We start from the raw sequence: 27388 nt of genomic DNA on the forward strand, positions 1-27388 counted from the left end.
CATGTGAGCTGGCATATTGAAAAGAGGCCCCTTGTCCACCTGTTCCTCTTCAGGACTCATATAAACATCCTCATCCTCCTCTACATTTTCCACTTGCTCCTATTCATCCTCCCATCCACGGACAACAGCCTCCCCCAGTGCCTGCCCTGCCTCTTCATCTTCTTCAAGATCCTGCTGTAAATCTTCATCCACTCCAGACCCTAATCTTTCACTTTCATTATCCTCTGCATCCTCTGCCAGGTCCATCAGCTTCCCTAGTGTCCTATCTAACATGAATACAAGTGGTATCACATCATTGAATCCAGCTTTGTCTCGGCTAACAAATAGCGATGGCCCGACGGTTTGCCGGTGAACTGATTCACGCGAACATTGGTGGTTCGCGTTTGAGGTGAACGGAGAACTTTTTCCAAAAAAAGTTTGGTTCGCATTTTTTCCATAGACCACTTAAGGACCACGGGATTTTCTTCTGATCGGTGCTGCGTGGACTCTCCAGCCCGCAGCACCGATCAGGAAATAGCCAGGGCGATCAGACTTCCCCCCTTTTGTCCCCACTAGGGGGATGTCCTGCTGGGGGGGTCTGATCGCCGCCGGCTACCCGCACTTTCCGGGGGGGCTCTTCAAAGTCCCCCTCCGCAGCGCTTTCCGCCCTCCCCGGCTTTCCCTCCCTCTCCCTTACCCTGTGAACGGCGCAGGATGGATATCCGTCCTGCGCCTGATAGGATAGGCTTCTGCCTATCACATGCCGGCGATCCCCGGCCAATCAGAGCGCCGTGTGATGTATACAGCGGGGATTTCTTCCCCGCATGTTTACATTATGCGTGCGAGCCGCGACCGGCGGCTCGCACACTGTTCACGGAGACAGTCTCCGTGAACTAGCATGGAAAGGCCGCTCGATCGAGCGGCCGTTTCCGTGCTATACCACTAACGACCCGCCGACGCCTATGGGCGTTAGGCGGTCGTTAAGTGGTTAATGCCCGCCGACTTTAGCGGCTAATAGCAAAGTCCCCTTACATAGTAGAAGCACCAAATTTGCAGGGTATGTAGAGGGGGACGGTGACTACAAGAAGAAAAAAGAGGAGAGGAAAATTTTCAAAAAGACCTTATAGTTTTTGAGAAATCGATTTTAAAATTCTCCTTCTTTCCATGGGAAAATTAAACGCCCGCTGACTTTAGCGGTTAATAACAAAGTCCCTCAAAAGCTAGAAACACCAAATTTGTTGGGAATGTTAAGAAGAACGGTGGGAACAAGAGGAAAAAGTTTCAAAGAAAAAGTTACAGAGCCGATTTATTAAAAAGAACCGGATCATTCATGAACCGGTTAGTATAGCTTAGAATTCGTCCTGTGCAGGACGCATAGCTGCCGGCTCCCGCTGTCTCTCCCACCTGCCTTCACCTGTCACCCCTCACCTAGTCTAGCACCTGGTGCACCCATGGGTCCTTTAGATTGTAAGCCTCTGGCAGGGCCCTCCTCCCTAATGTATCCAGCTTGATTATGCAATCTTACTCACAACCACCCTTCTTGTAGACTCGAACAGTCTCTGTCTTGACCTATGACACTGTATTGTTATCAAATCATTTGCATGATCTTGTTTTGTTGTGAGTTTCCGTATGTTCTACCTGTATGTTAACCCATTTATCTATTGTGCAGCGCTGCGTAATATGTTGGCGCTTTATAAATACAATAAATAATAATAATAATAGGTGAGGGTGAGAGGTGAGGAGGCAGGGAGGACAACAGGGGCCGCCAGCTATGCATCCCACAGGACGCATTCGCTGCTATGTGGGGGGCGGCGGAGATCTTCAATCAACTTAATTGAAGATCGCAAGATAAGAGGATACTGTATTCGTGGGACATTTCCGAGGATATTGGCATGGGAATTTTTTCTTAAAGGTACAGGTAAGTATTTCTGAAGATCGCAAGATAGAGGATACTGTCGTCGTGGGACATAACAGATTATAGCGTGGGACCTTTTCCGAGGATATTGGCGTGGGAACTTTTTCTTAAAGGTACAGGTAAGTATTTCTGGTTAATTAAGAAAATTAAAGGACTTTTTTGGTTGTTGTGTTTTTATTTTAATTAAAACTTTGTGGAAATGGGTAAGGGGTACTTTATACCCCTATACTCATTTCTCCTGGGAGGGGGTGGTCATCTGAGATCCCCTTCTTAAAGGGGACTTCCAGATGCCACCATGAACCCCCCAGGGAGTCGTCACCCCACCTCCTCCTGGGGCACCGGAGGTGGGAAAGAGCCCCTTGTCCATGGATTGGGCTCGAGGGAGAGGGGAAGGCTTGGTCGCCCCTCTCCCCCAGAGCCCCCCCATACCATGGACCATGCGGGCTGGTATAGCTCAGGGTGCGAAGCCCCAGTCGGCCGGGGCTCCGCATTCTGGCTATCCCAGCCTGCATGGGGGACACGGGGTTACAGAGAGCTCGGGAGGGGGGACCCCACGTCTTTTTTTTTCATATCTCCCACACTCAGCACATACAAATAATTAAAAAAAATCTTTTTTTTAAATATTGTTTCCTGCTATCTTTTTAACATATCCTGCAAATGTGGTGTTGCTAGGATGTAAGGGGCCTTTGCTATTAACTGCTAAAGTCGGCGGGTGATAACCAACCAGAGTTATAGGGGTGCAAAAGTGCTGAATTTTGCCATTGGCTTTCATTGGGCTTCGTATTTCACTTTCAAAAATCTCAAATCTTTTCAAAGGACGATGGCTCAGCAGTGGAAAATTTTCTAGCGTTGTAGGGAGGGGGCTCAGGACTGGAGAGTTTGGGGCCCCTAGGCCAAGGAGGTCATAGCCTAGGGCACATGTGTCGAACTCCAGGCCCGGAGGGCCAGATCCGTGCAAGTGTTTAGGATGGACTGAGAAAGAAAGGAATGTGTTCTACCTGATGGACCACACCTTTCCTGATTCAGACCCATCAATTCATTTGAGCTGTGTCAAAAATGTGTGAGGATCTCGGCCCTCGTAAGACCAGTTTGACATACCTGGCCTACGGTCACAAAAGCTTGTTTTTTGGCATTGATGCCGGTGACGAACGGAAATCGCCGTCATGTCTGTTAGCAAAGTCTGAAGCTCACGACATGTCGCATGCAGGTAGAATGCATGTTGTTGTACTTGCCCTCTAATTTTGGGTTTCCTACATTTCTACAAACCAAAGTTATGGGGGTGCAAAAGTGCAGAATTTTGCCATTGGCTTTAATTGGGCTACATATTTCATTTTCAAAAATCTCAAATCTTTTCAAAGGACGATGGCTCAGCAGTGGAAAATTTTCTAGCATTTTAGGGACTCTTAAGGGGCTCAGGACTGGTGAGTTTGGGGCCCCTAGGCCAAAGAGGTCATAGCCTAGGGTCACAAAACCTTGTTTTTTTGGCAATGATGCTGGTGACGAACGTAAATCGCCACCATGTCCGTTAGCAAAGTCTGAAGCTCACAACATTTCACATGCAGGTAAAAGGCATATTGTTGTACTTGCACTCCAACGTTGGGTTCCCTGCATTTCTGCAAACCAGAGTTATGGGGGTGCAAAAGTGTTAAATCTGCCATAGGCTTTCATTGGGGCCTAGGTTTTGAGGGTACAAAAGCGCAGGTTTCTGCCGAACGGTACAGTTGAGCAGCCCCAAATTTTCACGCTTTGTATGGAGTATAAGGGGGCTCAGGGCTGGTGTGTTTTGGGCCCCTAACCCAAAGAGATTATATCTAAGGTCACAAAAACCTATTTATTTTTGCAATGGTACTAGTGACGAACGTAAATCCCCGCCATGGCCGTTAGCAAAGTCTGAAGCTCACGACATGTTGCATGCAGGTAGAAGGCATATTGTTGTACTTGCACTCCAATGTTGGGTTCCCTACATCTCTGCAAACCAGAGTTATGGGGCTGCAAAAGTGCTGAATTTTGCCTTTGGCTTTCATTGGGCTTCCTATTTCACTTTCAAAAATCTCAAATCTTTTCAAAGGACGATAGCTCAGCAGTGGCAAATTTTCTAGCATTGTAGTGTACTTGCACTCCAACTTTGGGTTCCCTACATCTCTGCAAGCCAGAGTTATGGGGGTGCAAAAGTGCTAAAATCTCCCATGGGCTTTCATTGGGGCCTAAGCTTTGAGGGTACAAAAACGCAGGTTTCTGCCAAACGGTATGGCTGAGCGACCCCAAATTTTTAGGCTTTGTACGGAGTTTAAGGGGGCTCAGGGCTGTTGAGTTTCGGGCCCCTAACACAAAGACTTGTACTCCAACGTTGGGTTCCCTACATTTGTGCAAAGGGTTAAATGAACTAAAAACACGACGACGAAAAAAGTCCTTTAATTTTCTTAATTTACCAGAAATACTTACCTGTACCTTTAAGTAAAAGTTCCCACGCCAATATCCTCGGAAAAGGTCCCACGCTATAATCTGTTATGTCCCACAATGACAGTATCCTCTATCTTGCGATCTTCAGAAATACTTACCTGTACCTTTAAGAAAAAATGTGCATGCCAATATCCTCGGAAATGTCCCACGAATACGGTATCCTCTTATCTTGCGATCTTCAATTAAGTTGATTGAAGATCTCCGCTGCCCCCCACATAGCAGAAAATGCATCCTGTGGGACGCATAGCTGCCGGCTCCCGCTGTCTTCCCCGCCTCCTCACCTCTCACCCTCACCTAGCCTGGCACCTGGTGCACCCATGGGTGCACTGGGTGCCAGCCTAGGTGGGGGCTGACAGGTGAAGGCAGGTGGGGAGAGACAGCGGGAGCCGCAGCTATGCGTCTTGCACAGGATGCATCTAAGCTATACTAACTGGTTCATGAATGATCCGGTTCTTTTTAATGAATTGAATCGAATGAATCAGCTCTTTTTTCTTTGAAATTTTAAAATTGATTTTCTCAAAAAGTATAAGGTCTTTTCCTCTTGTTCCCACTGTTCTTCTTAACATTCTCAGCAATTTTGGACTTTCCAGCTTTGCTATTAACCACTACGGTGGGCGTTTAATTTTCCCACGATCAGAAGGAGAATTTTAAAATTGATTTTCTCAAAAACTATAAGGTCTTTTTGAATTTTTTTTCCTCTTGTAGTCATTGAAAAAACGTAGGTGTTAGACCATTTGAAACATCTTTTCCATTACTTTTGTGGCCAGCTTAAATGTTTCTAGTTTTCAAAGTTCGGCTCCCCATTGAAGTCTATTGCGGTTCGAAAAGTTTGCACGAACCAAACTTTTTGCGGAGGTTCGCGTTCGAGGTTTGCGAACCTAAAATCGGAGGTTCATAGTTGGAGGAAAAAGATGATGCAGAGTCTTCAATATTAGTGAAGGAGGTTGAGGTTGAAAAAGATGTACCTGAGGCCTGTCTCCCCTTAAGTACCCTGGGTGGTACCACTACCTCTAACGGTACTCCACTTGCTGTGCCTTTATCACTACGCATGAGTGTAACCCAGTGCGCTGTGAAAGAAATATATCGACCTTGACCATGCCTATTGGTCCATGCGTCTGTTGTAATATGTACCCTGCCTCCAACAGCGTGATCAAGTGAAAGATAAATGTTTCTTACAATGTGTTATATAATGCAGGAACAGCTTTGTTTGAAAAATAGTGCCGGCTGGGTATACTCCACTTTGGCATAGCATAGCACATGAGAGCACGAAAAGCTGTCGTATCAACTAAATGAAATGGCAGAAGCTGCACTACTAAAATTTTGGCAAGTAGTTCATTTAACTTTTGAACCCGTGGATGTTTGGGAGCAAGCGGCTTCCTACGTTCGAGCACCTCAGAGATCGATGTCTGGAGACTTTTTTTTATTATTTGATGATTTCTGGAAGTGAAGGAGCTGAGTGCAGGCTGACACCATCAGGGAGACTCCGAGGCATGGTCAGTATTCTCAGATCTAGAGGTATAAGATTGGGAGTGATGATGATGATCATCATCAGCAGCAGCAGCATGACAACAAAATAAAGAGTTAGAACTTGGGGTAGAAGGAGCAACAATGGTATTTGTAGGTTGAGGAACATTGCATGGTTGACTGTTCTGTGTATTTTTGTGTTGCTCCCAGTGTAAATGATGGTGCAGAACCATGTGAGTTGCAAGGGCTGTTGTACCCAAACGAGTCCCAAGCTGACCTCTCTTCACTTTTTTTATGGCAAAGACGACATACTGCCAATAATTCATCATCTTCATTACAGCTAAAAAAATCCCATACCAGTGACTTTTTATTTACAGATCCTTTTTTTAATTGTCCAGAAACATAGGTTTTTACTGCCTGCTGTGTGACACTGCCTGATGCTCAATGGGAGTTTCTACCTCCCTGCCTCCTGCTGGCATGAGAAGTACCTAGCTCCTTCTTTTTACGTGGGGGTTGCTGCAAATCCTCATCACTATCATGGGTAGTGTCTGATAGATGGTTAGGTGGCACCCACAATCTGTCGATATCCTCTCCAGACTCATAAGCCACTTCAATGTTTAAGGCAACATCACAAATTGATTGATTGCATTCAACTTGACATGCCACTTCCTATCAGTGGCCTACACAATTGGTTTGCTCTACTACTTGTGGGACCCTGTACTGCTGGCTGTCTGACAGTAGATTGAGATACTGCCGGAAATTTGTCTCCAATTTTTCTAAAGATTGTATGGTGTGTGTTAGATTGTCAATTTATTCATATACACACCCTAGCAATTTTCTCAGAGTTTCCAATCATTTTTATTATAAATGGAGAAAAATGTAACATACAGTATATGTGTAGAACATTGGTCATATTTTTGAAATGTTACAATTAGTCGGAAAAATTCATTGCAATTCTTGAATTGAACAGATATTTAAAAAATTGTATGATGTGTGTCCACTTTTAGGAGTCTGTGTGGGATGGCTGGGGTTAGGCATAGACAGGGGAAAGTTAAGCATAAACAGAGCGTATCTATCATTGCACCATGAGGAAAAAATGGTGCACAAATCATGGTAATGGGCATGTAATAACAGTAATAGCTTATTGGTAATTTTACCAGTATTCTTTTATCCACTATAGTAGAATATCTGTAATTTAACCAATATTCTGCTATCACCCACCATACCCTAACTCTCACCTGAACCCTCCGCTAACTGTACCTTACCATAACCACCCCTCAATTACTCCTAACCCTAACCACCCTCCACCTACTCCTAACACTAACCAATCCCTATCTAAAAGAACTGCAACAAAAAAAACATAGGTAGTAGAATAATGGATTGCTGTGCATCCAGTTTGTTATCAAATGACCTATATGTGACATCATTTTAATCATAATGAGTTGTAGAATACATTTTGATGTGTTTTATAACTTGGCCCACTGTCACATTAAAAAAAAAGGTAGGGACAAACTCAATCCATCACGAAAAAAATTTCATTTTCAAAATTATGGGAAAGTTGCAGCAAAAATTACATGAGTCGGTAGGTTACAAACTACCCACTTTTGAGTAGCTCTGGTTGTTAGCTTTCCACAATGGTGGCATTTGTGGCCTTTTTCTGATCTCCTGGCTCTTCTGGGGCTATGCAAATAGAGAATGGCGCTGTAACAATTACTGCAAAAAATAATAATTTTTGGTTTGCAAAAACGCCATTGGCGTACCTTGAGAACAATGGATTGCTGTGCATCCAGTTTGTTATCAAATTATGTATATGTACCTCATTTTAATCATAATAAGTTGTATAATACATTTTTTTACTTTAATTTTTTATTGAATTTTTCAAGGCATAACAATATAATAAAGAGTATACTAAATGTTCTCAAAGTAGTATTCAAACAATAAAATGCAGTCTATTACAGCTGTATCACAGGTTGGTCTAGAGAAAAACGCATAATCCAGGGTGACCATATCTGATTAAATACATGAAGAGTAAAATTCAGTTTAACGTTGCACTGTGAAAGTGTAAATGCGTTGAGTTAGGGCCGCGTTGTTCGACCCTAACGCCGCATCAAACAGAGCGTCCTACTGTGAAAGTAGCCAGACATTTTAAATAAACAATCATCCCATGTTTGTTGTACTGACGGACATTGCCACCAACAATGGTACATATCAGCTAGCTACATGTGCAATGCAGTTAAAGCAACACAGAGTATCAACAGCATTACATTTAACTCGTTTTGCTGGCGTAAGATACCAATTAAAGAGGATCTTATAAGCTTTTTCCTTTATGACTACATTTGAAGTGGCTCTTGCTATATTGAGAAATATCTCATTTCAATTCAGATCAGAGTCACTTTCAAAGGAGGAGTATGCTGCCCATTTTTCTATAGGTGGAATAGATATAGGGAGTGAGTCATACCAAATAATCTTATATAATCGAGATATGAGACCGGGTTTCTCTTTCCCCATGAAACATTCTTGTTCAATAGTGGCCAGATCCCAATTTGGTATATTTTTAATAATAGAGTTTATGTAGCTTCTCATATTATTATTATTATTTAGTATTTATATAGCGCCGACATATTACGCAGCGCTGTACAGTGTATATATATATATATATATCTTGTCACTAACTGTCCCTCAAGGAGCTCACATTCTAATCCCTACCATTGCCATATGTCTATATCATGTAGTGTAAGTACTGTAGTCTAGGGCCAATTTTTTAGGGGGAGCCAATTAACTTATCCGTATGTTTTTGGAATGTGGGAGGAAACCGGAGTGCCCGGAGGAAACCCACGCAGACGGAGAGAACATACAAACTCTTTGCAGATAGTGCCCTGGCTGGGATTCGAACCAGGGACCCAGCGCTGCAAGGCGAGAGAGCTAACCACTACGCCACCATGCTGCCCATATGAAGATAGCAGAAAAAAACTACTGTTAGGTACATTATATATCGATATAAAACCGTTTTATTATCAATGAGTAATTGTCTAAGCGTGGAAATATTAGAAGTCCTCCATGATTCCCATCCCACCCCAAACATAGCAAAAGGAAGCGCTGGGTTACCAAAAAATAGGCTCCAGCAATGTATGCAGAAAACAATATTTGGCCTTTCTATTCCAATTTCTCCATGATGTAATTGCAAAATTTATACAAGGAGAGGTAAGTGTTTTAGCAGATAATGCAGCATGAGGAGGAAGCCATAGTAGATTGCTTATACAGAATGGCAAAATAATCTGTGCTTCTAGAGATACCCATCTAGGAGGGTACAAGGTTATACCCCAAGCCATGTACTGTGCTAGCCTAGCAGCTTTATAATAAAACATAAGGTTGGGCAACCCAGCGCCTCCCTGTGCTCTAGACCTGGCTAAATAGGAATAGCTGATTTTAGGATGCTTCCCATGCCAGACAATTTTATGTATTTGGTGCTGAAGGCAGATTTTATTATCAATGTTTATCAACGTTTTTGCCGCATCTCCGACGCTAGGACAAAACTACATTAACGCGTTTTTCACTGAGTCGGACCGGAAGTCATATTACTCTATGGCGACACAGGAATTTTAAAAATGTTGGGGGTCACTGCATTGCGGCGCACATGCGCGGAAGCGTATTTTAGCAATACGCTTCCGTGCACTTCTGAATACCTGGAGCAGGAAATGACGGCAAGCGCGTGTCACTTCCTACTTGGCTGGTGGCCTGTTTCTGGTGGTGCGATGTGGTGCGGCGGGCGCGACACATCTCATCACTGCCGCCAGTTTACAATGCGAAACCGGCCTTAAGGTTTTTTTTCTTCCAGGTTTTATAGCAGCATTTTACGGTCATTTTCATGCCACAGTTTATTGTATTTTGTAAGCTTCTATGGCACGCTTCTCCAGGGCACATGCAATATTTTTGAGCTACTTAGGCATGGGCTCTATGCATAATTGTTGTTATTATTAATGATTTACATAGCTCCATCATCCTCCATTGTGTTAACATGTGGAGCATATTTGTTTTTGCCCACAAGATGGAGACACGTGCAAGCTGTTTGGATTGTAGATGGCAACAATGGTGTTGGCTACATAATGTGCACAGTAAATAGTGCCATTAAGGTTGGCTGGGCCACATGCACAGTAGGGCTGATAAGATTTTGACTGTCAGGGAGCATGTTTGGTGGGAGTGAAGGAAATAAGTAGGGAGCAATGTATCTGTGCATTGGGGGTGGAGCTATAGTAATTATATAATAGATATATAATAGAGTCTAGTTTACTGGGTAGTGGTGCTTGGAAAACCATGCACCATTTGGGTGATTTGGCAAGTCTTGTTACTATTGACTGCAAGTGCATTCTAATCTCATAATTTACAGGTATGCATGGTGGTTCCATGTGACCACTGATTGTATTGAATATGGCTCTGCACTGAGACAGAGGGATATGTTTAATGCTTCCCAAAGCTTTATTTGTGACCATATAAAGTTGGATTTTCAAGATGGTGGTGTTGCCCTGTGGCCTGAGAGTGGTGCCAAGGAGTGGTTTTGTTAGCGTGTGCCATATAAGGTAGCTGTAAACACTATGCACATTGGCCATGATGAAGCATGTTGTACCTCTTGATGTGTGTGTGTGTGTTCACTATGGATTTTATGATCATTATAGAATTAAAGGTGAAGTCTTATCTGCTCAGGAATGCTCAGGCTTTATCTGGTTTGTTAACGGACTTAGTTAATTATCTCAGTGACCTGAAAGCACCATGAATTTATACAGTTGTATTCCAAAGAAAAGATATATAACTGCGCCTGCCACGAAGTATACAGTCATGCAAGTTCTTATGAATGGGAAACAAATTCCATAAAGAATTATTAAACACAAGTCACTGCAAATAGTCACTAAATACAGTGGTGTGAAAAACTATTTGCCCCCTTCCTGATTTCTTATTCTTTTGCATGTTTGTCGCACTTAAATGTTTCTGCTCATTAAAAAACGTTAACTATTAGTCAAAGATAACATAATTGAACACAAAATGCAGTTTTAAATGATGTTTTTTATTATTTAGTGAGAAAAAAAACTCAAAACCTACATGGCCCTGTGTGAAAAAGAAATTGCCCCCTGAACCTAATAACTGGTTGGGCCACCCTTAGCAGTAATAACTGCAATCAAGCGTTTGCGATAACTTACAACGAGTCTTTTACAGCGCTCTGGAGGAATTTTGGCCCACTCATCTTTGCAGAATTGTTGTAATTCAGCTTTATTTGAGGGTTTTCTAGCATGAACCGCCTTTTTAAGGTCATGCCACAACATCTCAATAGGATTCAGGTCAGGACTTTGACTAGGCCACTAAGGCCACTAAGTCTTCATTTTGTTTTTCTTCAGCCATTCAGAGGTGGATTTGCTGGTGTGTTTTGGGTCATTGTCCTGCTGCAGCACCCAAGATCGCTTCAGCTTGAGTTGACAAACAGATGGCCGGACATTCTCCTTCAGGATTTTTTGGTAGACAGTAGAATTCATGGTTCCATCTATCACAGCAAGCCTTCCGGGTCCTGAAGCAGCAAAACAACCCCAGACCATCACACTACCACCACCATATTTTACTGTTGGTATGATGTTCTTTTGCTGAAATGCTGTGTTACTTCTCCGCTAGATGTAACGGGACACGCACCTTCCAAAAAGTTCAACTTTTGTCTCGTCGGTCCACAAGGTATTTTCCCAAAAGTCTTGCCAATCATTGAGATGTTTTTTTTAGCAAAATTGAGACGAGCTTTAATGTTCTTTTTGCTTAAAAGTGGTTTGCGCCTTGGATATCTGCCATGCAGACCGTTTTTGCCCAGTCTCTTTCTTATGGTGGAGTCAAGAACAATGACCTTAATTGAGGCAAGTGAGGCCTGCAGTTCTTTAGATGTTGTCCTGGGGTCTTTTGTGGCCTCTCGGATGAGTTTTCTCTGCGCTCTTGGGGTAATTTTGGTCGGCCAGCCACTCCTGGGAAGGTTCATCACTGTTCCATGTTTTTGCCATTTGTGGATAATGGCTCTCACTGTGGTTCGCTGGAGTCCCAAAGCTTTAGAAATGGCTTTATAACCTTTACCAGACTGATAGATCTCAATTACAGTACTTTGTTCTCATTTGTTCCTGAATTTCTTTAGATCTTGGCGTGATGTCTAGCTTTTGAGGTGCTTTTGGTCTACTTCTCTGTGTCAGATAGCTCCTATTTAAGTGATTTCTTGATTGAAACAGGTGTGGCAGTAATCAGGCCTGGGGGTGACTACAGAAATTGAACTCAGGTGTGATAAACCACAGTTAAGTTATTTTTTAACAAGGGGGGGCAATCACTTTTTCACACAGGGCCATGTAGATTTGGAGTTTTTTTTTCTCACTAAATAATAAAAACCATCATTTAAAACTGCATTTTGTGTTCAATTATGTTATTTTTGACTAATAGTTAACGGTTTTTGATGAGCAGAAACATTTAAGTGTGACAAACATGCAAGAGAATAAGAAATCAGGAAGGGGGGAAATAGTTTTTCACACCACTGTAAAATCAATGCCAAGCCTCAATTTGTAATGGGTGATCACTATCAGGATTCCAGTAGTAGTCCTATATATTGAAGATTTACAGCGCTCTCCACTAATCCAACAGTTAACTAAATGCCAACCACTTCACAGCTAGTTTGATCTAAAGCAGTTTTCAAATCACACAGCCTCCCATTGTAGAACTTAGTTTAAAATAATTCAATTTATTACAACTCTGGATTAGATACACAAAAAAAATATATGAAAAACATGCCGATCATAGCGTATAACGTAAAACAACCATAAAAATCCTGCGCCCTAAGCGCACTCACGTAAGCCAGTAGTTTTCAAGCTCCTCATTAATGCCCAGCGGGATTTGCTAGTGTGCCGCATCCCGTGTTGCAGCGTCCAGTTTCCACTCGCGCACCATCCACGTGTCCCCTCGCTTTGCTACATTCCGGCCAGCCTCTTACTTCCTCCTTGGAGACGTCAGCCGCATTGGCTCTGCCCTATGTGTTTCGTCCTACAGACTCATCAGGGGCCCATGATGAGTCATTATTTGAGGTAAGCCTCCTCATCTTTATGATTTTAGTGGTTTTTAACCCAATTTTATGTACAGGATCTTCTCAAAAAATTAGCATATTGTGATAAAGTTAATTATTTTCTGTTATGTACTGATAAACATTAGACTTTCATATATTTTAGGTTCATTACACACAACTGAAGTAGTTCCAAGCCTTTTATTGTTTTAATATTGATGATTTTGGCATACAGCTCATGAAAACCCAAATTTCCTATCTCAAAAAATTAGCATATTTTATCCGACCAATACAAGAAAAGTGTTTTTAAAACAAAAAAGGTCAACCTTCAAATAATTATGTTCAGTTATGCTCTCAATACTTGGTCGGGAATCCTTTTTCAGAAATGACTGTTTCAATGCGGCGTGGCATGGAGGCAATCAGCCTGTGGCACTGCTCAGGTGTTATGGAGGCCCAGGATGCTTCGATAGCGGCCTTAAGCTCATCCAGAGTGTTGGGTCTTGCGTCTCTCAACTTTCTCCTCACAATATCCCACAGATTCTCTATGGGGCTCAGGTCAGGAGAGTTGGCAGGCCAATTGAGCACAGTAATACCATGGTCAGTAAACCATTTACCAGTGGTTTTGGCACTGTGAGCAGGTGCCAGGTCGTGCTGAAAAATGAAATCTTCATCTCCATAAAGCTTTTCAGCTGATGGAAGCATGAAGTGCTCCAAAATCTCCTGATAGCTAGCTGCATTGACCCTGCCCTTGATAAAACACAGTGGACCAACACCAGCAGCTGACATGGCACCAAAGACCATCACTGACTGTGGGTACTTGACACTGGACTTCAGGCATTTTGGCATTTCCCTCTCCCCAGTCTTCCTCCAGACTCTGGCACCTTGATTTCCAAATGACATGTAAAAGTTGCTTTCATCCAGGAAAAAGTACTTTGGACCACTGAGCAACAGTCCAGTGCTGCTTCTCTGTAGCCCAGGTCAGGCGCTTCTGCCGCTGTTTCTGGTTCAAAAGTGGGTTCATGCTTCCATCTGCTGAAAAGCATTATGGAGATGAAGATTTCATTTTTCAGCACGGCCTGGCACCTGCTCACAGTGCCAAAACCACTGGTAAATGGTTTACTGACCATGGTATTACTGTGCTCAATTGGCCTGCCAACTCTCCTGACCTGAACCCCATAGAGAATCTGTGGGATATTGTGAAGAGAAAGGTGAGAGACGCAAGACCCAACACTCTGGATGAGCTTAAGGCCGCTATCGAAGCATCCTGGGCCTCCATAACACCTGAGCAGTGCCACAGGCTGATTGCCTCCATGCCACGCCGCATTGAAGCAGTCATTTCTACAAAATGATTCCCAACCAAGTATAGAGTGCATAACTGAACATAATTATTTGAAGGTTGACCTTTTTTGTTTTAAAAACACTTTTCTTTTATTGGTCGGATGAAATATGCTAATTTTTTGAGATAGGAAATTTGGGTTTTCATGAGCTGTATGCCAAAATCATCAATATTAAAACAATAAAAGGCTTGAACTACTTCAGTTGTGTGTATTTGAATCTAAAATATATGAAAGTCTAATGTTTATCAGTACATTACAGAAAATAATTAACTTTATCACAATATGCTAATTTTTTTAGAAGATCCTGTACATCTGGGTGCCTCTTTACTCTTTTATATTGCATTCACCACCCTCCCCACATCCCATTGAGGTTGCAGGGACTTTTCCCCTGGACTTGATTGGCACAAGGAGAGCAACCATATCCACGTTCATTTGGACACCTCGAGTGGAGTCAGGTTTATTGTCTCCACCTGCTTCCAGCGGTCGGTTGTCCCTCTGCAGCCCTATTTTGTGAGTAGCCACTTACTTCTTTTCACCAACTCACCTCTGTCAAAAACGTACTATTCTATTTGGGCTCCCATTTTTGCTTGTGTCTTTTTTTCTCTAGTAGGGTGCCCCGACACCCCACCTGTACCCAAGTTTCTGTGAGCTGTAGCCTGTACATAACTGACCCTGGATTGTGAATCTGTAAAGGGGCTCTGAAACTACACATCAACTTTCCTCAGCCTTTCCACCCTGTGTCAGCCCTCCATATAATTTTATGATCTCAGGTAATTCCTGCATCAAAGTTGTACATTTGCAGGGATTTTAGGTGAGGTAAGGGGGGGTCAAATAGCAGGAGCTGTGGGCCTTTATTCAATTCACTTTTCCTTATTAGTTTTTAGGAGATCATTTTTCACCCTCTCTTTAAATTAACTTTTCAGCACTCCGCCATTGAGGAAGTACCAAAAAGTAGGTGAAACAGTACTATCAAAATTATTCTGAATATTTTTCTTGCTTGCTTGGGGGCTTTGAAGGCATTTTATTAACAAGATGGGGAAATATCATCTAAGAGAAATCATTACTTGCATATGGGCCATGATCTTGGGTGTGGAAAAATCATTTTTTATAGTAACAGCCTACATTTCATGTTCATACTTTGCAGTGGGCTCTGTGATACTGGCTGGGGATTAGAGTGCTTCTTATTATAAAGCTCACTATTATAGTGCTCCACTATAATAGTGCTCCTTATTATACTTCCATCCATTATAGTACCCTTTGTAATACTGTCCTTGTTATCATTACCTGCTTGATATCTCTATTTCCTTTTCACATGCTGTACACTTGCCCTAAGTTCTAGCCTCCCACCTACTTGTTCATATGATAGTCATGTTACTACTTTGTAAGTGTAACGGGACATACAAACAGTGAATTACGAAGAAGAAAACATTTGTTAAAATAACCAGGCAATCGTCCAGAGCAGACTGGTTATGGAGCCATGCAGTTAATATAAACAATATGTGTATATCACTGGCTCCATAACCAGTCTGCTCTGGACGATTGCCTGGTTATTTTAACAAATGTTTTCTTCTTCGTAATTCACTGTTTGTATGTCCCGTTCTGCACAGAGTGGGACCTTCGTGTGCTGTAACTGTTGTTTTTATATATTTTTTCCCCCTAGCCAGTTTGCCATCTAGCCACTAGATGGTGCCAGTGGACACCCATATTAGATTATTTGCGCATAGCGTCCTTTTGTAAGCATTGACCAATCTCATGTGTTGTAGCATGGAGCGCATTGCGTTTCATGATGGGAGTGTGACATGAGAGGCGGCGGATTGGCCGCCATAGATGCGTCATTTTTAGGCGGCGTCGCGTCCTACATGACGGCACTTGGGAGCAATGCGCAGGGCGGCAATATGGCCGCGTTACATGCGTCATCCACTTCGCGACCAGACGCGGCGTCAACCGCTATGCGACGACGCCTGGGATCTGCCGCCCGTATACAGGTGATGAAATGCGGGTAATTAGCAGCCTCCCGTGTGATAGGTAAGCACTTGTTTACTACACGGCAGCGTCCATGTGATTGGCTAGTGTTTGAACTGCAGGGTGGAGCACCTGGCTGGCAATTGGGCGTATGGGGGTAATGAGCACTATAAGGTCCCACTCGTTGCAACATGGGGTGTTCGGTCTCGAGAAAGCCCTGATCTAGGGGCGAAACGGCCGTCGACTTTACCTCCGCACCTTCTTGCTGCTGCAGTGACTGGATAAGTAACCTTGATGTCGTTTTTCTATGCTATTTTTATGCCACCATTAAGCCTTGCTTATTTTAATGAAGATAATTAAAAGTTGCCTTTAATATTGGATGAGCTGCTCCTGGGATTGCTTTTTTCTTCTTTTTTGCTACTATTGAATGGACTTTAATTGAATACCGGATGTTGCACCACCCACTGTGTATGGCTTATGGCATATCAACTAGTTCACTCGCCACAGTTTTCTCTCCCTGTTTGTAAATTAACTAGCAAGAGGTACATAGCATTTGGACAACCACAAAGCCAGGTAGCACCACCCTATAAAATTCCATAGTACGATGCCGCATAATAACAAGTTGACCAAGGACAGGATGCAATTACAGTGACTGGTTCACTCTGTTGTTCCTCCAGCCTCCTACATAGCAACAGGATGCGTCACTAGCCTGTAGGTTAACAACAGGTCTGTACAGCACTGGGCCCTGACGTGTCGTCTGAGGGATGGAGTGCCACACCAATGCCTGCAGGGATTGTTAGGAAACTAAATATGAATACTACTTCCTAAGGACACACAGTAGCTTTTTTGGGGATTAGTACAACTTTTAATAAATGTCAAATGAAATAAATGGAGAAGTGTTATGTGGGAAAATCTGCTCATATTTATACTTGGAAGGACAAATTGCTCAGAAATTCAGTTCTTCCTCCATGAAAAATAACCATACGTTTACGGTCTTTTCACACCTAGGGCAACGGAGTGATTGGCTATGACACACCCAGTTGATCCAGGGGAAGGTAAAAAAAAACACCTAAGTGCCCATTCTTACTTGCAAACCCCAAAACGCTAGAAATTAGCACTAGTGTTTTATGCTGCTGATTTTACCACAATCACTTACACCTTGCGATTTTTGAGCAAACGTGATTAGCGCTTTTTTAGCATTGTAATCACGATTGCTCTAAAATCGGGAGAAAATGCTGCATGTAGCGCATTTGGCAATCACCGCTAATCGCCAGCGATCACGGCAGTGAGATCACTGCCATTTAGTTACAGAGACTCTGTAACAACATTTTCAGCCTTATTTCTTGTATCCTATAAATTCCTATACCTGTTCTAATGTGATCTTGATTACTGCAGTCTTTTCTAGTTGCACTGTCTCTGTAATATATCTAATATTCTTTTCTTTGTCAGGCTTTGTCGACCCAGGGAGGAATGTGCTGCCTCAGCTGTGATAGGGAGAAGTTATGCATGCCCCCTCCACACCCCCCTCTGCTCTCCTGTGTGCTGTGTGTATGAGTCACATGCAAGGTCTCTGCTCACAGCCAGTGTGTCTGTGACCTTGTGAACAGCTGTGAGTGAAGAAAGATCAGTTCAAAGCCCAGACAAGCAGCTAAGGCAACAAGTGGGAGAAACATTCCAGCAGTCAAGTCACGTTTGAGAGGAGCCTCTGCAAACAGGCACCTGCTCTGATGATGTATTTCCTGTTTGGCGGCCATCTTCATTGTTTAAAAAAAAAAAGGAATAAAACAGTGATTTTATCACCAAGAAAGCAGCGGGGAGCGGCAAAATGTCACAGAGTGGGCTAGGAGAAGACAACAAACAGGCTGGTACTTTTATTTATGTAAGATTTTCACAGTACAGATTCTCTTTAACATTGCGATAGTACTTTAAAAAGTGCTAGTGGATTAGCACTAAACACCCACTAACTGTCCGAGTGAAAATGAGCCTTTACAAAGCTTGGGCCAATCAACCTTTAAGGGGAAGAAATTCCTTTTTGACTCCAGGTGGCAGTCAGATAAAATCCATGAATCAACTCTGCTGGGAATTTACTAGTGATTATAGCCTTGGATGCAGGGCCGGCGCTACAATATAGGCAAAGGGGGCAATTGCCCCAGAGCCTATAGGGGCCCCCAAGTATCCCCCATCACTCCTTTTTTGGCCAGTTGGGGGTGCTGCCACTGGGTAAGGAGTAGCAGCGAGTAATGGGAGTGGGATAGAGTACTAGGCAGCAGGCAGGGGAAATTGACTATACACTTGTAGCTCAGCCCAGCCTCCTTATCCAACGCAATGATGCAACTAGTTACCATGGCTACCTGGACAGCCACAGCGGAACTTTCCCCATGACGCAGGCATGTTATGCCTGCCGGGATAGAAGACATGCCGTAATGTCACCGGGGGGAAGACGGAATGAAAGGAGTGTCCAGGCTGGAGTGTACGGTTGCAAAGGAACAAGGATCTTGGGTAAATGTGTGATGCAACTTCCACTCCACTGTGCACATTCTGCTGGAGGCACTTAGTTTATGCTGCTGGGAAGGAAGCGGGGAGCTGGAGTGAGCCACCTTCACTGCTGCCATTATTCATTTGTGGTGACCGGGGGGAGGGAGGGGGGCGGCATGGCAGTGGCTTGAGGACCTGAAGGGGAATTGGAAATAAAGAGCCCCTAATAACACTTTAGGGGAGGGTGCCAAGTCTGTTGGGGGAGGTATCTTCAGATGGGCCCCCGGGTTAACTTTTCCCGAGGGCCCCACTGTTACGAGAACCAGCCCTGCCCGGATGTAGAGATGTCGCGAACCTCTGATTTTCGGTTCGCGAACACCGTTCCCGAACTTCCGCGGAAGGTTCGGTTCGCGTAAAAGTTCGCGAACCGCAATAGACTTCAATGGGGAGGCGAACTTTGCAAAATAGAAAAACTTATGCTGGCCACAAAAGTGATAGAAAAGATGTTTCAAGGGGTCTAACACCTGGAGGGGGGCATGGCGGAGTGGGATACATGCCCAAAGTCCCGGGGAAAAATCTGGATTTGACGCACAGCAGCGTTTTAAGGGCAGAAATCACATTGAATGCTAAATTTCAGGCCTAAAGTGCTTTAAAATATCTTGCATGGGTATACATCAATCAGGGAGTGTAATTAGAGTTCTGCTTCACACTGGCACACCAAACTCACTGTATAACGCACCGCAAACAGCTGTTTGCGTAGTGACGGCCGTGCTCAACTGGTGCGCACCATGGCGAGAGTGCAGGCCATGGCAGTTTTCAAGCCCATATAGTCGCCGGGCTGTGGTAGCTCAATGATAGAACAACAGTGACTGTCCAGCTGATCAAATTTGGTCTGACCACAATGAAGCAACGACCTTATTATCTTTTGTGTGCCACCACCACCCGAGACACTCAAATAGCCGGCGCTCATTGCTTCATTGTGATATGCAAGCCCCTTCACCGCGGCAAGATACTGATCACGATGGGGGATGGGCACATGTACATGCCTTTTGTTTTTTTTGTTGCAGCCGCCTGGAGTGCAGCCAGAAAAATTAGGCAGGCATATACACGCACCAGAAAAATTAGTGTAGTGGCCGCTGCTAGCAGCGGCCTTAAAAATTCAGGAATCCGCCTAGAGTCCTGGACCCTGTTGGTGGTGGCGGAGAAGGCAAGCGGCCTGCAGGCAGAGATGCTGTGTGTGGGGACTGACTTAGTCTTCGGTCGTGCAGTAGCCCTCCGTGATCCATTCATCCTTCATTTTGATAAAGGTCAGGTACTGAACACTGTCATGACTTAGGCGACTTCTCTTCTCAGTGACTATGCCTCCAGCTGCACTGAAGGTCCTTTCTGACAGGACGCTTGCGGCAGGGCAAAAGAGAAGTTGTATGGCAAATTGGGACAGCTCTGGCCACAGGTCAAGCCTGCACAACCAGTAGTACAAGGGTTCAGCGTCGCTGCGCGCAGTGTCTACATCCACACTCAAGGCCAGGTAGTCGGCTACCTGCCGGTCCAGGCGTTGGTGGAGGGTGGATCCGGAAGGACTATGGTGAGGAGTTGAACTAAAGAATGTCTGCATGTCCGACATCACCCTGAGATCGCTGGAGCGTCCTGTCCTTGTCTGCGTGGACTTGGGAGGAGGAGGGTTACTGCCAGTGGTACCTTGATTGCGTTGTGCAGCCACATCACCCTTAAACGCATTGTAAAGCATCACCGACAGCTTGTTCTGCAAGTGCTGCATCCTTTCCGCCTTCTGTTGAGTTGGTAACAGGTCCGCCACTTTGTGCCTTTACCGAGGGTCTAGTAGCGTGGCCACCCAGTACAGGTCATTCGCCTTGAGTTTTTTGATACGGGGGTCCCTCAACTGGCTGGACAACATGAAAGAGGCCATCTGCACAAAGCTGGATGCAGAAGTACTCTCCATCTCCTCTTGCCCTTCCTCAGTGATGGGACGCAACTTCTCTTCCTCCCCCCAGCCACGAACAATACCACGGGAACGTGGAGCAGCAGAAGCCCCCTGTGACGGCTGCCGCGGTTGTTTTTCTTCCGCCGCCTCTTCCTCCTCCACAGAAACACCTTCCTCATCACCATCATCAGAGTCTGACTCCTCTCCTTCCCCACACGACTCCTCTTCTTCCTACTCCTCCCCCTCTGTGCTGCCGCAGGTGTTGTGGAAACATCAGGTTCGGATGTAAATCGATCTCACGACTCCTGCTGCCGTAACTGTTTTCATTCACGCTCCTCCACAGCTGTATCCACCACTCTACGCACGGCACGCTCCAGGAAGTAGGCGTAGGGGATCAAGTCGCTGATGGTGCCCTCAGCGTGACTCACCAGTTTGGTCACCTCCTCAAAGGGCTCCATGACCCTGCATGCATTTCGCATCAGTGTCCAGTTGTTGGACCACAACATCCCCATCCTCCCAGATTGTGTCCTTGTACTGTAATTATACAGGTACTGGGTGACGGCTTTCTCCTGGTCTAGCAGGTGAGAGAACATCAGCAGGGTGGAATTCCAGTGAGTCGGGCTATCGCAAATCAGGCGTCTCACCGGCAAGTTGTTTCTACGCTGAATGTCCACAAAGCGTGCCATGGCCGTGTAAGAGCGCCTGAAATGCCCACACAACTTCCTGGCCTGCTTCAGGACGTCCTCTAAGCCTGGGTACTTGGACACAAATCTTTGCACGACCAGATTCAGCACATGTGCCATGCAGGGTACGTGTCTCAGCTTTCCCAAATTCAACGCAGAAATGAGATTGCTGCCGTTGTCACACACCACGTTGCCAATCTCAAGCTTGTGCAGGGTCAGCCATTGCTCCACCTGTTTGTTAAGAGCAGCTAGGAGAGCTGCTCCAGTGTGACTCTCCGCTTTCAGGCAAGACATGTCTAACACTGCGTGACACCGTCGTACCTGGCATGCAGCATAGGCCCTCCTGGGGTGCGGGGGCTGTGTAGCTGGAGAGGAGATCGCGGCACCAGCCAAGGAGGAGGAGGAGGATGACGACAGCGAAGCGGTGGTAGCAGGTGGAGAGGAGGTGGCTGGAGGCCTGCCTGCAAGCCGTGGAGGTGTGACAAGTCGGTCCGCTGCGCAGCCACGTACTCCCTGCTGACCCAATGGGCTGTGTGTGTAATGTAGCGGCCCTGCCTGTGCTTGGCAGACCAGGCATCCGTAGTCAGGTGGACCCTTGACCCAACGCTCTTCGCAATAGATGACACCACTTGCCTCTCAACTGCACGGTACAGTTTGGGTATGGCCTTTTGTGAAAAATAATTGCGTCCTGGTATCTTCCACTGCGGTGTACCAATGGCCACAAATTTACGGAAAGCCTCCGACTCCACCAGCTTGTATGGTAATAGCTGGCGAGCTAATAGTTCCACCACGCCAGCTGTCAGATGCCGGGCAAGAGGGTGACTGGCAGACATTTGCTTCTTACGCTCAAATACTGCACCAACTTCAGGTGGTTCATCATCCCCCTTCTCACACGTTATGTCCATACTATCGCCACCTAACTCAGACGTATGAGGTGGTGTACCTGCGCCTTCTTCTTGTTGTTGCAGTAGTGGCTGGGAATCAGTGATTTCACCACCACCACCAAATAACTCCTGCGAAGTGTCAAATGCAGCGGATGTGGTGCTTGTTGCAGCGCTGGTGGCTGCGGGAGATGAGGTGTTCTGTGTTAAATAGTCAAGCACGTCCTGATCTTGGGAAGTGATGGCACGTGCCTTCTTCTGAGCACTGTATTTTGGGCCAGGTCCGCACGAAATCACAGCAACACCACCTTGCACAGACCTGCCGGTGCCTGGTGGCCTACCTCTGGGTCTGCCTCTACCTCTTCCTCTACCTTGTTTGTCCATTTTGTCCATCTCGGGGGGATGCTAGGTATATGCAGTGAGGTGGGTTCACTGAACAGTAAAGGTAGTTAGATGCAGTGAGGTAGGGTTCACTGAACAGTAAAGGTACTTAGATGCAGTGAGCTGGGTTCACTGAACACAACAAGTAGTTAGATGCAGTGAGCTGGGTTCACTGAACAATAAAGGTACTTAGATGCAGTGAGGTGGGTTTACTGAACACAACAGGTAGTTAGATGAAGTGAGCTGGGTTCAATGAACAGTAAAGGTACTTAGATGCAGTGAGGTGGGTTCACTCAACACAACAGGTAGTTAGATGCAGTGAGGTGGGTTCACTGAACAGTAAAGGTACTTAGATGCAGTGAGGTGGGTTCACTTAACACAACAGGTAGTTAGATGCAGTGAGGTGGGTTCACTGAACAGTAAAGGTACTTAGATGCAGTGAGGTGGGTTCACTCAACACAACAGGTAGTTAGATGTAGTGAGCTGGGTTCACTGAACAGTAAAGGTACTTAGATGCAATGAGGTGGGTTCATTCAACACAACAGGTAGTTAGATGCAGTGAGGTGGGTTCACTCAACACAACAGGTAGTTAGATGCAGTGACGTGTGTTTACTCAACACAACTGGTAGTTAGATGCAGTGAGCTGGGTTCACTGAATAGTAAAGGTACTTAGATGCAGTGAGGTGGGTTCAATCAACACAACAGGTAGTTAGATGCAGTGAGCTGGGTTCACTGAACAGTAAAGGTACTTAGATGCAGTGAGGTGGGTTCACTTAACACAACAGGTAGTTAGATGCAGTGAGCTGGGTTCACTGAACAGTAAAGGTACTTAGATGCAGTGAGGTGGGTTCACTCAACACAACAGGTAGTTCGATGCAGTGAGGTGGGTTCACTGAACAGTAAAGGTTTACTTAGATGTAGTGAGGTGGGTTCACTCAACACAACAGGTAGTTAGATGCAGTGAGGTGGGTTCACTGAACAGTAAAGGTACTTAGATGCAGTGAGGTGGGTTCACTCAACACAACAGGTAGTTAGATGCAATGAGCTGGGTTCACTGAACAGTAACAGTACTTAGATGCAGTGAGGTGGGTTCACTCAACACAACAGGTAGTTAGATGCAGTGAGCTGGGTTCACTGAACAGTAAAGGTACTTAGATGCAGTGAGGTGGGTTCACTCACCACAACAGGTAGTTAGATGCAGTGAGCTGGGTTCACTCAACACAAAGCTAAGTATATGCAGTGATGAGGTGGGTTAAGTAAACACAACAGGTACTGGGTATATGCATTACTGGGTAGTACAATGTGCAGCTCCCTGTCACACACACAGGTAGTCACTGAATGTGCTGGGCTGCTGGCAGTGGCAGACACACTATCAATTAGCAAGGCTGTGCATGCAACAAAAGTGTCAGTTTGACACACAGAAAAAAAAAAGTACAGGATGAGCTCTGAAAAGAGCTGTTGAGGGGTGCTATAAAAGCAATAATAATCAACCAGGAGCAAGCTAAGCAGCCAAGAACCTAACTAATCTGTCCCTAGAAGAACAAGTCTGCAGCAGCTGTCCCTAGTCTGTCTCTAGCAGGCACACGAGTGAAGCCAATGGCCGCCGGAGCCTGCCTTATATAAGGGGGGGGGGGGGCTCCAGGGCTTAGTGTAGCCTGAATGGCTACAATGTGCCTGCTGACTGTGATGCAGAGGGTCAACATTGACCCTCATTGTGCATTATGGGGCAAATCGAACTTCCGCAAAAGTTTGCATGGTGCAGGTGAACGCGAACCACCAAAGTTCGCCTGGAACCGTTCGCAGGCGAACCGTTCGCAACATCTCTACCCGGATGTACTTCAATACAAAGAGAACATACAAATCTATTTTAAATGCAAATATACAATTTGCCATAATTCCTTCCTATGGCAAAATATTCCACATTTCACACTCTTACTGTAAAGAACCCCTTTCTAAATAGCAAAAACTTTTTTCCTCCATACACAGATCATGTCCCCTTGTCCCCTTGTCCTCTGTAGCCTAGGGACAAAAAGCTGATCTGCCAAGTTTGGTATTGCTCTCTGATGTATTTATACAAGTTTATTAGGTCACCCCCTAGCCATCCTTTTTCCTGCTTGAAAGAGAATCCTAGAAAATAACAGAAAGTGACCTATCGATAACTGAACTCGGCTCCCTTAAAGTGGACCTGAACTCAGAACTTCCTCTCTGCTTACAGAACTCCTGCAATAATTCTGCAGTGTATCAACTTCCTGCTTACATGGAGGCAAACACTGGGTTAACACCCTGTGTCTACATATTAGCTGGGTCTGCCAAGACTGCCAAATTTCTGTGCTGACACAGCTGAGAAATCAAATTACACTTGTGATTACTTACAGATAAGGGGGAATTAGACAAGCTCTTCTCTCTGAAAATACACAGGGTGCATTTCGCTCAGTTTTCCCTGTGTCTTGTGCAAGAGTTCAAGTCCACTTTAATACTCGGGGGGGGGGGGGGGCATCTGGGCCAGGTGCCTTACCTATCTTGATTTTATGTTAGCGTGCCCTCACGCCTTCCTGTGTTAGGCCATGCACCTGAATTCCTATCCTGAAGAAAAAAAAATCTAACTTGGTGGACTAAAATGCAAAACCTGTATAAGTCTTCATTTTGTTATTACTTTTATTATTATTTCCATTTTTCATTTTTGTTTGTTAACATTATACTTTCCATACATGAAAGAATACAAGATAAATACCATCAGTGGAATTGGTTTATTACTCTGTAATCTCACAAAGAGCCCCTTATGCTGGGGATACACGGTACGTTTCCCCTCATCAATCGAGCCGCTGATGGCTCGATTGACAATTTCCGTCAGGTCGGAAGACACAGCTCGATCCCCGCCCGAGGACAATAGCTGGGAGTCGAGCGGAACATAAGGAAGCGCCCGCGGGGGACGAGCAGGAATCATTCCGGACGGCGGCGGGAGTTGATCCGGTGGCTGATCGAGCCGCCGGGTCGTACCGTGTATCCCCAGCCTTAGTTAATCATATTGGCTAAAAATGGAACTGTGTTAAAGAAAAGTAACCTCACCATTCATGTTATAAAACGTCTGTTTTTTTTATCTAACTGGTGAATCTGTTTTTCCATTATCACCAAATTTAAAGAGACACTGAAGCGGAAAAAAAAATTATGATATAACGATTTGTATGTGTAGTACAGCTAAGAAATAAAACATTAGTAGCAAAGACATATTGTTTGCAGTACAGGAAGAGTTAAAAAACCTCCAGTTATCTATGCAAAAGAGCCATTGAGCTCCACGACGTTCAAAGTCGCAGAGAGCTCTGTCTTCTGAAACTTATCTCAACTGTCAGTCACTGTATTTTCTTTTTCTCTCCAGAGGACAGTTCAAAAGTTCATTGGCCTGCTCTGTAAAATCATTTAGAATGCTGAGTAGTGTGTAAACTATAAATATTAGAGAATTAAGTTAATGTTATAAAAAACACTACATAACTGAAAATAAAAATATGAGAATATTTTCTTTTTCTACTAATGTTCTAGTAATTATCCGAACTACAAAACCAATTCATTATATCATAATTTTTTTTTTTTGCTTCAGTGTCTCTTTAAACCAATAGAAATCTCAGCTGCCCCGAGGTTCCAGCTCTTTCCTCTAATAGACAGGAAGTCATCTGAGCGCAGAAGAAAGTCTTTCCTCAGGACCTGAACATTTTGTTTCCCATATATATATGAGATGACAGAAACACAATGCAGTTAACAGATGTACTTTGACATTTATGCCTCATCCCACAACCCATTTCCTGCCGTAATCCAGCCAAAAATAGGATTTTTCTCTAATTTATTTTTTTAATTCCACTGAAGTGACATAACACCCACATTTTTGTGCTTGACATTAGTAATGGTGTTGTTGATACCTCTTTCAGGGGCGGACTGACCATTCAGGCACTCAGGCATGGACCGAGGGCCCATCGTTAGGGAGGCCTGCCAGAGCGATGAGAGCAGAGGGGTGCCAGCGCAGTGAAGGGGGAGCGTGCACAGCGGTGGGTAAGGGGGGACGTCTCCCCCCCCTTCCCTCACCTTGGCCCCCCTTCCTCACCCCCCCTTCAGAATTTAATATTGTTGGCAGCTGGCAGCAGATTGGGACTTACCGCTTCTCTTCCAGCCGCGGGAGTGAGCTCTGTGCGCCACTAGTCTGATCTACTCAAGACCAGACTAGTGGCACACAGAGCTCACTCCCGCAGGGGGAGATGTCCCCCCTTCCCGCCGCTGTGCCCGCTGCTCCCCCTTCACTATGCTGCCACCCCTCCTGGGGCCACATACAGACCTGGCTACATATACTGGGGACACCTATACAACTGGCTACATATACTGTGGACACCTATACACCTGGCTACATATACTGGGGACACCTGTACACCTGGCTACATATACTGGGGACACCTGTACACCTGGCTACATATACTGGGGACACCTATACACCTGGCTAAATATACTGGGGACATCTGTACACAGGGCTGTGGAGTCGGAATCAGGAGAAAATGCACATACTCCAACTCCTAATGAATTTAACGCGCAGAGACCCAGTGTTGTAATATTACAACATCACATTTAAGGCTACAAAAATAAACTCTCCCCCATTCTCTTTTTTTTAAAACCTCATGTACATTACTAATAGGTCCTATTGTTTAGTTCTGCAACACTATTGGATGATTGAATGTATAAATAGGTCTGTTTATTTGGCCATGCAGTCATACAACCCTGTTGCCTGCTTTGGAGTACATCATCTTCTTGTATTGGGCGGATACATCAAGACTGAAGTAAATAAAAAGCTTGAAATATTTTTTTCTGTGATAATTAA

The sequence above is a fragment of the Hyperolius riggenbachi genome, chromosome 1 (genome assembly GCF_040937935.1).
Source record: "Hyperolius riggenbachi isolate aHypRig1 chromosome 1, aHypRig1.pri, whole genome shotgun sequence".
NCBI classification, from domain to species: Eukaryota; Metazoa; Chordata; class Amphibia; order Anura; family Hyperoliidae; genus Hyperolius; species Hyperolius riggenbachi.